The following is a 14,690-nucleotide window of genomic DNA, read 5'->3' on the forward strand; positions in this document are numbered from 1 at the left end:
CCTCAGTGTGAGTAGAGACGTCACAACCAATCATAGGCCGTTTCAGAGTCACGTGATTTTTCGGCTACTTTATCTATTATTTTTTCATGTTTCTGCACATTTTTTTGGAAATAATGGTTGACAGTTATTTCCTGCATATTTTTTTACCCATACTAGTATCTAACTTTTAAAAATCTGACCAGAAACTCATCTATTACTATTGGTAAGAAATTAGAAATAATACAACAGCTGGAGATGGGTGCACTGGTGAAGTACTTAATGCGGGAGTTTAATGTAGGCCGGTCAACCATTTATGATTGTAAAAATAAATCCAAGGAACTGAGGGAATATGCTGCCAGAAGACAGTCTATGAAGGGATGTGAGAAAAAGTAAACTCTTAAGAAACCAGCACTGGCACAGTTAGACACAGTTCTTTATAAGTGGTTTTGAGGAAAACAATGTGAGGGCAAGCCTATCAATCGGTTAATGATTACTGAAAAGGCCAAACAATTTACTATTATTATTATTTTTTTTTTTCTTTTTTACATTTTCTTGTATCTGTCTGATAGTCTGGAAAATCTGATAATCTGGACAGTCTGTGGGCTGCTTCAGTCCGGATTAAAGGACTTTTACTGTACACTGTTCCTGAAAAGAAGAATGCTCATATATTACATATGTATATATATGTCCCATCCATCCATCCATCCATTGCCAGATGCCATGTATCCCAAATGGGGTGGCCAAGGGCTTAGAGTTAACTGTTTTACAGGGAGGGGCACTAATCCTCCACCAACCCCACTTGACACGTAGGGATGCCAACAGCATCTGGTGTTCCCAGGCGGTCACCCATCCAGATACTAACCAGACCCAACGTTGATTAACTTCGCTGATCGGACGGGAAGCGGTGTACTCAACGTGGTATGGCCGTTATTTTATGGAAATAAGAGACTTTAGAATGCTTATCAGATGCGTGAACTTAACTCTGATGCCAATTTAACACTTTCGGACAATGCTTTTATGAGTGGATTTCCCCCTCCCCATATAAAGACAAGTTATATCAATACTTAGACATTATTTTAAAAACTCACCTATTCATCATCCAGATCTCCTTTCCCACCCTTGGGCAGGGCAAGGAGAAGCTAGCAATGTTAAGACAGCCTAAGTCTGCCCAATTCAATGGGCCACGCTTCCATTCACTCATCAATCAAGCCCGCGGAATCCTGGCTCCATCAGATAGGCCAAAAACAATTTCACCACATTCTGTAGCTTCAAATATGCCTACGTGAGCCAATGTCATCATGTTAAAAAAGGATGCCAAAACCCTGGTTCTGCGCTTCTCTGAACAAAATTCATCCAGCCAGCTTGGTTTCTTGTCAGTTCCTTAGCCTCACCAACTTCCATACCTCTCTTCCTCACACACTCATTCACCATATCCCCCCACCTTCTTCTTGGCCTACCTTGCCTCCTCCTTCCTTCAAATTCACTCAGATATATCTTTTTCACCATTCTATTGTTATCCATTCTCTCCATATGACTAAACCATCTCAGTACACTCTCTTTGATTCTGATGTCCACAGGCTTCCTCACTCTCCATCTTTCATGAACCACATTATTCCATACCCTATCCACTCTCTGTACTCCACATACATTTCTCAGCAGTCCCATCTCCACTGCTCTAACTCTTATCATTTTCATGCCACACCGGTCTCACATCCATATGTTGAAGCTGGCACTAACACTCCTTCATGTAAACCTCATGCTGTTGCAACACTCATGCCTCTGTTTTTTACCAAGGCCTTCAAAGCACCAGCTACTTCCTTGTGTCACTCTACTTTCCACTTTTTTTTTTTTTTTTTCCTATCGCTGTACTTAGGTAATTGACCTCTCTCACCTATTAAACCTTGAAATTAAAATATATATGCCCAGAATTATGATGAACTAGTAGCCATGAGGAAGGGGGGGGGGGCAATTCTCAGGAATCACAGCCATTAGGCAGGAAGCACGACACTGTTCCCAGGCAACCTCCTCAAGTCTTTCCTCCCAAGCAGAGTCCATGGTATCTCCATTCAAATTTTTTATTAATTACCAAACTGCATGTGTCTACATAACACTTGTTTCAATTTATTTCAACACTTACAAGAGGGAACAATAATGCAAATTCATCTGAATACTTACATAAATATAGCTACTTAAACATTTACATGGTAAACTACAATGTAGGCTTCAGTACAGTACACATTCTTATGCATAACAGTACCTCTCTCTCTCTCCACACACACACACACACACACACACACAATATGCAGAGACCACATATCCCCCCCCCCATCTCTCCCTCTCTGATGATACTGAGAAGTTCGAGGATGGAAGGAAAGAAGGACGGAGGAGAGGAAAGGGCAGACACCTGAGAGCAGTACTACATCGAGTGAGTGGATGCAGAATGCTCTCAGGTGTCTGCCCTTTCCTCTCCATCCTTCTTTCCTTCCATCCTCTTCTGTCTTTCCTTCATTCTTTGCTCGTCCTTCTGCCTACGGGTGACTTTACATTCCTTCTTCTGTCTTTCTTTCCTCTTCGATCTGCCTGTGGGTGACTCTACGCGAGTGACAAGCCAAATGGTTTCCTGTACACAAGGAAACCACTTACTATGCTGGGTGGTAGAGTCGGTAATTAAGGCATTCCAATTGGATTGAGCCAGTGAAGGTTTATATCCAAGGAGTGGTTGGGGTTTATTGCTCACGTACTGCCACTCAGGGATGAGTGAGGTTGGTCACTCTCATCAAAAATGTCAGGACCAACTTGCTTAGCACCAGGCTCCTACGCTCCTCATGGGGCAACATAAGATTGGATGATGGATAGATCAGTGGGAGATGGATTAAGCATACAGGATAAGGAACTAAAAGTGAAGAGGAAAAGTAGAGGATTGAAGTACAGTACACCCTCGGTATAACAAACTAACTGGTACCAGACCCTTGACGTTAAAGCCAAACACCATGCTGTTCGATAATTTCCCAGGCATTGTGGCTTTTATGGTACCGTACTGAACAAAGATCATTCAATATACAGCATCATTCCGCCGACCATTCGTACGCAATAACGTACAGCTAGGTATAAATGACTCTTTTTCTCAATAAATGCTCTATTAATGGCTCCTCTCACTATGCTGGTCACCCAGAGACAGATGTAGCATTCTGCAGGATGCAGAGGTGTGTGTGTGTGTGTTTGCCATGCTGGTCAGTGTTTCCTGTGCATCAATTCTTTTGCTGAAAGGAAATCTGTTAAATGGACATATGGCCAGCTCATTAAAAGAGGGTTCTGTATACCGAGAGTTTGCTGTACACTGTTCACAGAGACATCATTGTGGAAGACAGGGCTAAAGAGTGTAAAATCTTAGTATTGTACAGTTAGTCTCTCCTGTTATCAGTTTGTAATAGACTGGCAATGCAAGACTCGAACTTCCACACCTGCTTTTCGGGGGCAACACACTTATCACATTACACCATGGCAGCAGCCAGACATCCTGTCTTGACACTCGGAAGGGATACAGAGTCCCTGAGCACTGCTGCACCTCTGCCACAAGTTGATATAACACAGAAACATGTGAAAATTATTAGAAATTTTGACCGGAGATAGCTCAAAAGAAATAAAACATTTGAAGAGATTACCTCGGAATGACTTCATACCTCCTGCCTCTTTTGGCTACCATTCCTATGACTGACCTACCCCTCCATGTCTACCAGTCACTCATCAAAATCATGAGTACCGGTATACTGTACGGTATATACGGTAATATGGTAATTCTGAGGAATTAATACAAGCTTTTAAACACCATCGCAGGAATGACATAATTTACCTTACCGGTAAGCTGCTTTATTGTGGGGAAAAGAATCAAGTAACTCTTAGAATCTTTGACAGTGTTGATTGGGCAGAAGATAAAAGTTCACAGATATGAAGGCCATCTGATCAGCTTTTTTCTAAGGCCATGTATTTCTAAATCTATCTATTGCCAGATGCCTTAATGGCCACAAACAAATTGCCTCCACGTCGCCCGGTCCCCTGCCATCTCACTGCCCTGCTCCCAGCTCACACCCACCTCTCTCATACCGGTATACTGGTACGGTACCTCCACTCCATCTCAGCCATGGCCTCCCCTCCCCTCCACCTCACTCACATGCTCTCCTCATTAGTCTCTCATTCTCCATCCTCTCCACATAGCCAAACTACCTCAATTTATTTCTTCTAACACTTTCTACCACATCCACATCCGCACCACAACGCTCCTTCGCTTCCATGTAACTCTACATACTCCTCTCATATACTGTAACTCATTTCCACTGCTCTCTCTTGTGCCCTTCCAATAAGGTCCAAGTTTCACTTCCATAAGGTAGCTACATCAAAGTTGGTATTGCAATGCTGTCATGCAGCTACTTTTTTACTTCCATGTTCACTTCCCTGTTTCTTATCACTCCTTTCAAATAACCAGCAACCTTTTTTTCCCTGTTGTAACTTTTCAAGCACTTCACCCTCCAAACTTCCATCCTTACTCATCACACTACTAAAGTTCAGTACCTAAATGCACTTACATTTTCCATTTCCTTATCATTCAACATTACCGTACATCCAGTGACTTCATTTCTCTCGAAGACCATAACTTTACTCTTCCCTACATTCATCTATAGATTCAGTTTCTTACACGCACTTCCAAAATCATTCACCAAGCCTTGCAGTTCCCCTTCGTCTACACTTAACAATACCGTATCATCTGCAAACAAAAGGACAGGAAGTTTCCAAATGCTGCCCTCTCTCATTTAAGCTGCTGCAACATCCACTGCCCTACCTTATTGTTCTTCTATAACCCAATCTATAAGACATCTCCTTGTTTCAATCCAATGTTAAAAAAAAATACAGTGCCGTAATTCACTATCCACATGCACTGCAGCCTATGTCCCATCATACATACCCGGTACTCTTCACGGCATTCAGCAACTTCCCATTTACTCCATATATTCTTAACATTTTCCACATTCCTTGTCTATCCACCCTGTCATATGCTTTCTCCAAATGCATGAAGGCTGCATACAAGTTCTTTCCAATTTCTAGAAACTTTTCGACTAAAGACTTAGGAATGAATATCAGATTTACACAACCTTTTCCCTTCCTAAAACCTTCCTGTTCTTTTCCAACTAATTCCTCTGTTACTTCCCTGTCAATAACTACCCTATCATATACTTTTCCTACTACACTAAGAAGATAAATGTCCCTATGATTACCACACACTTCTTTTTCCCCTTTTCTTTTGTACAGGTGGATAATTATGCCTGGCTTCCAATCCTCTCAGGCCAAGCTGCACATGTTATATATCCATTCTACTATTATCTCTCCACCATGCTTCAGCATCTCACCACACAATCAATTCCTGGGGCTTTCCCCATTTTGACTTCCTTCATTACCGGTACCGGTACTTCCATCCTATTGATTTCTTCCTCTCTTCTCACCTCTTTTCTGCTCCCAGCCACTTATACTCTCATTACTTTCATTCTCCATGTTCAACAATTCCTTATAGTGTTCTCTCCATCTGCTTTTTTTTTTTTCTTCTCCACTGGCAATTTACTATTTTTATCTTTCACCCCCATATATATACTTCTTCATCACCCTGTCTAACTCTCTTTACCTCTTTCCAGAATCTTCTCTTACATTCCCTCCACTTTACACTCAAATCCCTTCCAAATTCCTCATCCATTTCCTTCTTTCTCTTAATACCGTACCTAATCTTTTCACTTCTCTCTTCCTCTCTACACATAACTCTTTCATCCATCTATCAACTTTCTCCATGCCCCTCTTACTCATCCACTCACTATATGCTTTTTTCTTTTGTACCACAGCCTGTCTCACCTCTTCTTTCCACCATGCTGTTCCTTGCACCCCCTTTTGTCTTCTCTTCACCCCACATGCCACTTCACATGCTGCACTGATTTCTTTTGTGAATATCTTGCACATACTCGGTACTCCCATATGCTCCAGATCATTTTTACCCAACTGCTCCTCCACTTCTCTCTTATATACTCCTTTTTCCATCCTCTTGTAACCTTTCTACCCTCCTTTTATAGACTACTTCCTCCTGTCCTTCCCTTCTCCTACTCCTCCATTTCATTTGAAGCTTGACTTTCACCACCACCAAGTGGTGGTCAGGAAGTCCACTCCCCCAATAAATATTACCACTAAACAAAGAATACAATAACTAAGAGTGCGGACAGTTTGCGTTTATTATGACAGCATGTGTAGACTATTTAAGTACATAAACCCACATGGCCACCACACCAACACATCACCTTGTACACTGTGTACCACTCTCAACTCGTTACTTTTGGTACCATATTCAGTTCTTTTTTTCCCCCTCTCTTCTTTCCCACTCACCCACTTATTAATATGAACCTTTAATGGGTTTGAGTAAGACTATTAAGCTGTAAAACCGTATCAATGTAACAATGTTCTTTTACACAGAATTAAACAAAGACCAAAATATTCAATAAAAGCAATTTTATGTTTCTTCTGTCCATATCCAATGTTCCGATCTATCTATCTATCTATTGCCAGAAGCCTCAATCCCGTTCGGAGTGGCCACAAACAAATTGTCTCCACGTCGCCCTGTCCCCTGCCATTTCACTGCTCCGCTCCCAACTCACACCCCCCTCTCTCATATACCTCTCCACCCCATCCCTCCATCTCATCCTTGGCCTCCCCCTCCCTCTTCCCCCCTCCACCTCACTCACAGTCTTTCACCCTCCATCCTCTCAACATGGCCAAACCACCTCAGTGTATTCCTCATAACGCTTCCTATCTACATCCACACCACAACAATCCTTTATATCCTCATTTGTCAGCCTGTCTCTCCATGTGACTCCACAGGCTCCTCTTAAATAACTCATTTCCACTGCTCTCACTCTTGACTTGTGTCCTTCCAGCAACGTCCAAGCTTCACTTCCATGCGTTAGAGTTGGTATCACAATACTGTCATGTAGTAACTTTTTCACTTCCCTGTTTCTTATCACTGTTTTCAAGGAACCAGCAACCTTTCTTCCCTGCTGTACCCTTTCAAGCACTTCACCCTCCAAACTTCCAACCTTACTCATCACGCTACCCAAGTACTTAAACGTACTCACATTTTCCAGTTCCTCAACATCCAACCTTGCTGTATTTCACTGACTTCATCTCTCTCAAAGACCATCACTTTACTCTTCCCTGCATTCACCTTTAGATTCCATTTCTTACACACTCTCCCAAACTCATCCACCAAGCCTTGCAGCTCTCCTTCGTCTTCACTCAACAACACAGTATCATCAGCAAACAACAGTACAGGGAGTTTCCAAACACTACCCTCTCTCACCAGGGCCACTACAACAACCACTACCCTACCTTGTACCTCTTTTATTACCTCATTCATGTACAGATTGAACAACCATGGAGACGACACATCTCTGTTTCAACCCAACCTTCAAATAGAAAAATTCACGCAGTTTACCATCCACATGCACTGCAGCCTTAGCACCAACATACATACTCTTCACAGCATTCAACAACTTCCCATCTACTCCATATATTCTTAATACTTTCCACAATCCTTGTCTATCCACCCTGTCACATGCTTTCTCCAAATCCATGAAAGCCGCATACAACTTCTTTCCCTTCTCTAGAAACTTTTCCATTAAAGATCTAAGAATGAATATCTGATCTACACAACCTCTTTCCTTCCTAAAGCCTCCCTGTTCTTCTCCAACTAATTCCTCTGTTCTTTCTCTAACTCTGTCAATAAGTATCCTACCATACACTTTTCCTATTATACTAAAAAGACAGATGCCCCTATGATTACCAAACACTTCTTTTTCCCCAATATTGACAGTAAATATCAGAATCGGCAAGAATGCAAGTACAGTATCAGAGATATATTGGTTACAAAACTAGCAGCATCTCTCTTACATCATTAGTCACAATGCCAGCACTATACCATGGGTACAGCAGAAATACAATGGTTGGACAAGAAACTAAATTAACAAATAATTTTCTGACAATAAGTGATGCATTAGGCTAATTAGTACTTTTTGCAAGAGTGGTCTACTGAATAGTAAAGTATGTACAATTGCATTTTCATTCTTTGTATTTGGCAGATTAAGTATGGGTGTTCTTTTGATTCTTTTACAGTATTATTTTACAAGTTGCCAATATGCAGTTCAGGGATATTACCACCATATAGTACCTATATCTATCTATTGCCAGACGCCATAATCCTGTATGGGGTGGCCTTTTGATTCCGAGTTATTTGTTTTACAGGGAGGGGCACTAACCCTCCACCAACCCACTTGACACGAAGGGTGCACATATGGTTTGGTTATATGGTTACCACCCAGCGTTGTAAATGGTTTCTTTGTTTCCTGTATATAGCATATATATTACTTAAAAATGCTAACGAAGCCCCATAACCCCATTCGGAAATTGATATTTACAGAGATAATGAATTAAAATTTTCCCCAAAACCATACCTTGGATCTTGACTCGGCCAGTCCGTGTAAAAAATGCATGCGTTCATAGGTGTGTTTCTCTTTCCATCGACTGCACATGCGTCTGCTAGGTCTGTTTCACCCACTCATAAGCATACTTAAGGTCACGTGATGGTAATCTACCAATCAATTTGAAGCGTGAACTTTGATTCCTTCTGGGTGGAAAATTCAAATCCTTCTCGCTGTAGCTTCCGAAGAAAGACGTGATCTATCCACTGGGTGTAATACTGATTATTTAAGCGTTATTAAGAATTTCCACTCGGAACCGGAGGAAGCCGATGAGTTATTGAGAAAACATGGTGTATTTTTTCTGGCAGTTTTTTTTGAGATTTGCATGACTTTGACCTTCATTTTTGTCAGAAATGCTTCATTCTGCCTCTTCTCCAATCATGAACTTTGGCTGGATGCGGAGGTAAAATGAAACATTTTCAACAGAAAAAATGAAGGCAAAAATAACTCAAATCACATCAATAACCACCAGAAAAATATATATACTGCACAACCTGGACCATCGTATCTCTAAGGTATTCCGCTGCAGCATATTCAGTTAGGTTAGTTTAGATTTGTTTTGTTAGGTTAACCAGTTGTAAAGTATATTTCTCTGGTGTCTTTTCATGCGATTTGAATGGTTTCTGCCTTCGTTTTCTGTTGGTTAGGTTAGGTCCGCTTGGTTAGGTTAGGTTAGGTCTGTTTGGTCATGTTAACCGGTTGTGCAGTATTTCTGGTGGTTTTTGATGCAATTTGAGCGATCTTTGCCTTCGTTTTCTGTCGAAAATACTTAATTTCACCTTCTCATCCAGTCAAAGTTCATGACTGGAAAAGAGGCAAAATGAGGCATTACCAACAAAAAGGTCAAAATCACTCAAATCTCATCAAAAACTACCAGAAAAATATACTGCAGAACCTGGGGGGTGTATTGGCAACTTGTAAAAATTTACCTTGTACCAATAGGTTTGTTATGACTGCCTAATTTGTCAAGCTTTGTTAGGTTTGCATAAAGTTTGCACGTGTCATTATTATTCCCATACAATAACTCAATTAAATGTAGTCATTATGGTGCAACAGGCTCCTCAGTTTACAGTAAACATGGTTATTTATCACATATAATTTAGTGGATTCCTTCAAAACACCAAAACTAACCAGAAATCAAGTTAAAAGGGTACCGTAAACCTTCTAGGCTAAATATCTTAATTGTTAAAGAAAAACTTCTTATAAATAAAGTGTATCATTTGATACTTCCTCTTTACTAATATTTTACGACCTGTGCTAACACCATATCGCTTTTAAAACAAACATCCGGTAATGAGGCAACTGGTTAACAAAACATGAATTTTCAAAAGGCATGGACTTGACTCTTTGTTTATAATACCGTAACTTTTAAAGCCTGTGAATGGAGAATACTGATAGGAACAAATGAAAAATTCTTCCTGTTAATATAATCCGATTCACCAAGAATAAGTGTAACAGCTATTACAAGAGGGAAATTCTGAAATGTGCCTTCGACATACATGGTGGAGGGGCAGTGACAAACAAGTTTTGGTATGAAGCCATTACTCTCCCCAGGCTCAGTTCCCTACAACGCTACATATTTCTTCCAGTCCTTCCCTCAAAATTCGTTACCTTAACCTTCCCTAGCCGTTGCAGTGCACAAAATGAAAGTAATAACCCCACAAAGCTTTTCATTTCTTTTGTTGGTGACAAGTGGCAGTGTGTCGTCACGGAGAGCAGAGACTGACACAGACAACACTGTTACTGGCAAACTTATGTTTCCTGCCTCACCTTCCTCCCGCCCTTACCAACACCTTCTCACTCACTGCTACCCTTTCAACACCCACACTCCTCACATGGAACAAGTCCCGATGGCATACACACCTTGATATCTACGTCCAGAAATATCGCAACAGGAAAAACACAGCAACTCAAACGTGACTGCAGGTGGCGCTAGGATCAATGTCGGTGAGGTTCGCACTGCGCACCCCGCCACTTTCAAACTACACATTAGATTATTACACTGTGTTAATAATAACAAACAGTTAGGCCTACCAGAAAGATCGTACATACTACTTATTAACTAAACCTTGAGAGGCTGTTTGCACTTAACTGGAACCGATGTGTTACAATGCACCACTATAGGTTATGCTGCAAAAATAGTCTTTGTAATAATCCTCAAATTTCGTACTAACAGAATAAGACTGAGAAGATCCAGAAAAGAACACGAAAAACATACAGATTAGGGTAAGTATCAGCTGTGCTCACTGAAATGGGTCATGGATCCAATCACATTCCCGGCTTAACTTCCAAAAAGTTGTGAGAAACCGACCTTTCCTTCGACTGCCAAGTTAAAGGGAGGATGCAACCCTTGGAGTATGTGTTTATATGAAGTTCGTTCATTAATTTAGATTCTTCTCCTCTTTGATCCCTCAGCTTCTTTACCTCGTGTTTGCACACGTATGCAACTTTTGTGGTAAATCATTACCAAACGAGCGCGACGATACCACCCACATTCCACCCTGTCACAAACTCGCGATCTCAAGGTAATTCTTGTACCTAAGCAACAGAGATAGTTAACTGTTCCATTGTGATTGCAAGAAATGATTGAAAATATATATATATATATATATATATATATATATATATATATATATATATATATATATATATATATATATACGTATTTTGGGATAGTGAAGGAAGTGGTCCCGCGACAATGTTTACCGATGATCTCTACGACAGGCCGCGTTGTTTACCAACAACCGTCGCTCCGACTGGACGCGTCAGTGTATCCCGTGTCAAAAAATGGAAAATGTTATGCTAGGCGTTTATAGGTCAGCTTCCCGTCCTAAGAATGCCTAGGGTGCAGCTGGGTTCCCTTTGTAGGCCGGAGCTTAGACACAGTATGAGAGGAACAGGGCATAAAAACACAGGGCAATAACCTTACACGTATATTGACAAATTCTTTTCTATGGAACAGGAAGACAGTTTACACAATATACTAAACAAAGTTAATACATAGGTTGGCAGGTGGGTCTCGAGTATCTCACAGGATACTAGATAGACAGGGGTCTTAGTCTGGGTAAGGAGACAGCCTACACAACTTTCACAGTCCTTGCACAGGAGGCTTGTTCCCAGTGAGAAGCAAAATATAGCCTAGGTTTTGCTGTGTAGCCTACGACGTAGTTCAAGAATCTACTCTGCCACTGACTCTGGTTCTTGTTTCACTGTCGTTATACATACTGTATATTGTCACCGATTTCTATTCCTTGGTTTACACAGGGTGGATGTTCACTGTCACAGTTATAATAATGACAGAGTTTTGCCTCTCGTCTTGCACAGAATGAATATTCACTGTCACGAGTGTCTTTCCTCACTTTACTGGATTTCACCATTCACTTACACTGCAAGACTTTGCCTCTCACTTACAGTCTGTGGGAGCCATGTATCACAGTCACTGTTATATAATGTCACTGATCGGGCAAAGGGGAAGGGGGAAGGTCTGGGGACTCACAGTCGTCGGCCTGTGGGGTAGGCGGAGTCCTTTTAGAAGTCCCTTAGTCCCGCGGCCACGGAACTACTCGCAGGGCGTCGTCTATCGTCGAGGGTTTGGGCTGGGCGTGTGAAGGGCCCCTCTGTCGGGGCTGGGAACTTGGGTCTGGCCCTTAGGACTCGGGCCAAACAGGTCCTGGAGGCACTCCCTCAGGCGCCTGGTGGAGGAAGGGCGTCGTCTTCGTCGGGGAGGGGTGAGGTCTCGCCCTGGGGTCCTTGGGACACCCTCAGAGATCCGTCGGCTGCAGTCTCCTTCCCGTGGCGTCACCGTCATGTTGGGGCTGCGGCGCCGCTCCCGGTCAGAGTCCGTCAGGTGGGGGTCCTCCTTGGGGGCCGACTGGATGGAGAAGAGACCCGGGGATAACACCAGGCCTCTCCGCAGTCCCTGGGGCAGAAGTCCTCCTCCTGGAGGTTGCCTCGGTCCGGGTGGACAGAGGAGTGGCCTGCACTCCCACTGGGGAGATCGCAAGTCGTCCTCACACTGCGGAGTCACAAGGGGCAAGGGTCTTTGGTGTCCCTCCTCGGCGTGGCTACCAGCTGTCGCTGGGTTCCTTTGGGCAACAGACGGAGGGCAGCTACAGGATGTCCCTTCGCTGTTGGTGCGGCTTCCGGCCGCCACTGGGGCCCAACTCCCTGACTGAAACGCAGACGAAGCACGGCTACAGGCCGCCACTTGCCTGTCGGCGTGACTGCAGGCCATCGCCGAAGTCCCGTGTGGAGGGCGATGTGTAGACGAGGAGTGGCTGCAGGCTGTCTCCTTCCTACTGGCGCAGTTACAGGTTGTCGCTGGTGTCATGCCCTCCGAGGAAACTGCAGAAGGAGAGGGGACGTAACTGTCTCTCCCCTCGTGTGGCTTCAGGCCATCATGGGTTCTGCAGGGAGTGTAAGCAGCACCTGATGGAGCGGCTACAGGCTGTCTCCTCTTTTATGGCCCGGCTACAGGCCGTGGCTTTTTTGGTGTGCAGCTTCTGGCCATCACAGGGGCCTGGCTACAGGCTGTGGCCCTTTGGTCGGAGCGGCTACAGGCTGTCTCCTTGTTTTCAGAGTGGCTACAGGCTGTCTCTTATTTTGCGCTGCTTCTGGCAGTCGCTGGGGTGCTGCTTGGAGCTGAAGGTTCAGCTCCACCCCAATCCTGGCGAGGGCTAGCTCACCCGAAAGGTAGTGCACTCGGACTGGAGTGGTCTTGTCGGACACACTCCGGGGAATAGGGGCGTGCAGCCCAGGTGAACTTATACCCGTATTGTCTGGAAATGTCGCATGCACCATCTACCCCTCCGTAGTCTCCTCCTGGGGGTGTGGTGGCGACCTGGGTTGCCACGGCCAGTATTTCACCACCATCATCGGGGAAAAAGTCACATCCCCCTGGCTGGAGGTAGTAGGTCTTGGTGGTGCTGGAGACATGGGCCAGCATCAGGTGTTGAAGGAGAGTGTTCCATTTCGTTATAGCCACGTTTTCATCGAGGTGAGGGTTGCAGGTGAGGAAAAGGGAGGAGGGCTCGATGGCTGTGTGGAGGAGCTGGAGAAGGTGATGAGGGCCACGGACGCAGTGCTTCCTGCTAAGGGTTGGTGCCCAGGTGGCGTGTCGTATTCTCATGGTGGGAGGTGTTGATTCCTGCAAGGGATTGTGTTGAATGCTGGATACTGAGGAGGGAGCAATGGTTTTATGACAGGGCTTGATGTAGCATGAGTGTAATAGCGGTCGTGTTGTGGGTGTGAATGGAGGAGGAGGTTTGCTCCTGAGGTGGAAGTGAGGTGGGTGGGGTGGGGGAGGGGGTGGTGGTGTATCTTGTGGGAGGGCATGAAAGGTGGCCAGAACGAGTGATTGTGGTTTTCAGGGTGGGCATGGGCTGTGAGGTGGGAGTGCAGCCTCGTGGCACTCTGGTTGCGTGCAGTGTGGTGCTGGAGGGGGTGGGCTGGGGTGGAGGTGTTCGTGGTGGGGGCCTGTGGGTGGGGTTGATGAGTGTAGATGAGGTAGTGCCGGGAGCAGGGGAGGGCGGCGTACGGGCGCATGAGGGCGTCTTGGTTCCGGGAGGTGGTGGCTGGGTGGCAGGTAAAGTGGTGTTGGGTGTGGGAGGTGGGGGGGTGGCAGGGGGGTGAGGGGTGAGTCGGGAATTTGCAGCATTGGTGAGGCTGTAGGTGGGGTGATATGCAGTGTGATGGGTGGAGGGGTTGGGGGTGAGGGGGAGTGGGAGGAAGGGAGGATGAGGGCGAATGTAGCAATTGTAGGAGTCGGGAGGAGGGTCGGGGGCTGCGGCTGGAGGTGCAGAGGGGCGGGAGGAACGCAGGGCAGGGGTAAGGGAGATGGTGGCACAGAAGGGGCCGGACATGTGATGATAAAATTTTGAATATGTATTTACAAAGATGATGATGTACAGGTAGCCTGACTTGGGTGGCAGGGGCCCCACAACATCTACGGAAAGCAACTGCTAGAGTTTGTGGGCGGCGATGCGTCCCGATGGGCCAGCAGTGTGGGTGGTGTCCTTGCCTAGTGCACAGGCTCTGCAGGACTGGGTGATCTTTTTGGCAAAGTTGGAGGGGCCGGGAATCCAGTGTGTCGTTGAATACCTGTAGGAGTTTATTGATATCCAGGTGGATCCCGTTATCAGAGTGGGGGTGTCT

At 44.6% G+C, this 14,690-nt stretch overlaps 1 protein-coding gene and 1 non-coding gene across 2 annotated transcripts in view; both read right to left on the reverse strand.

Moving 5' to 3' along the window:
* Positions 1-10,453, reverse strand: part of HUWE1 (HECT, UBA and WWE domain containing E3 ubiquitin protein ligase 1) — a 1,134,422-nt gene extending 1,123,969 nt beyond the window's left edge. Inside the window, exon 1 of the mRNA XM_080273518.1 lies at positions 10,401-10,453. The gene's annotated coding sequence lies outside the window, so the exon portion shown is untranslated. The remainder of the gene's footprint in view (positions 1-10,400) is intronic.
* On the reverse strand, positions 793-911 carry LOC145401435 (5S ribosomal RNA). Its single transcript, XR_013897586.1, has one exon. It is a non-coding gene; the product is annotated as a 5S ribosomal RNA (ribosomal RNA).
* Positions 10,454-14,690: the final 4,237 nt, after the last annotated feature.

Source organism: Coenobita brevimanus, chromosome 55 (assembly GCF_032717465.1).
Source record: "Coenobita brevimanus isolate Jiangsu-jjx chromosome 55, ASM3271746v2, whole genome shotgun sequence".
NCBI lineage: Eukaryota > Metazoa > Arthropoda > Malacostraca > Decapoda > Coenobitidae > Coenobita > Coenobita brevimanus.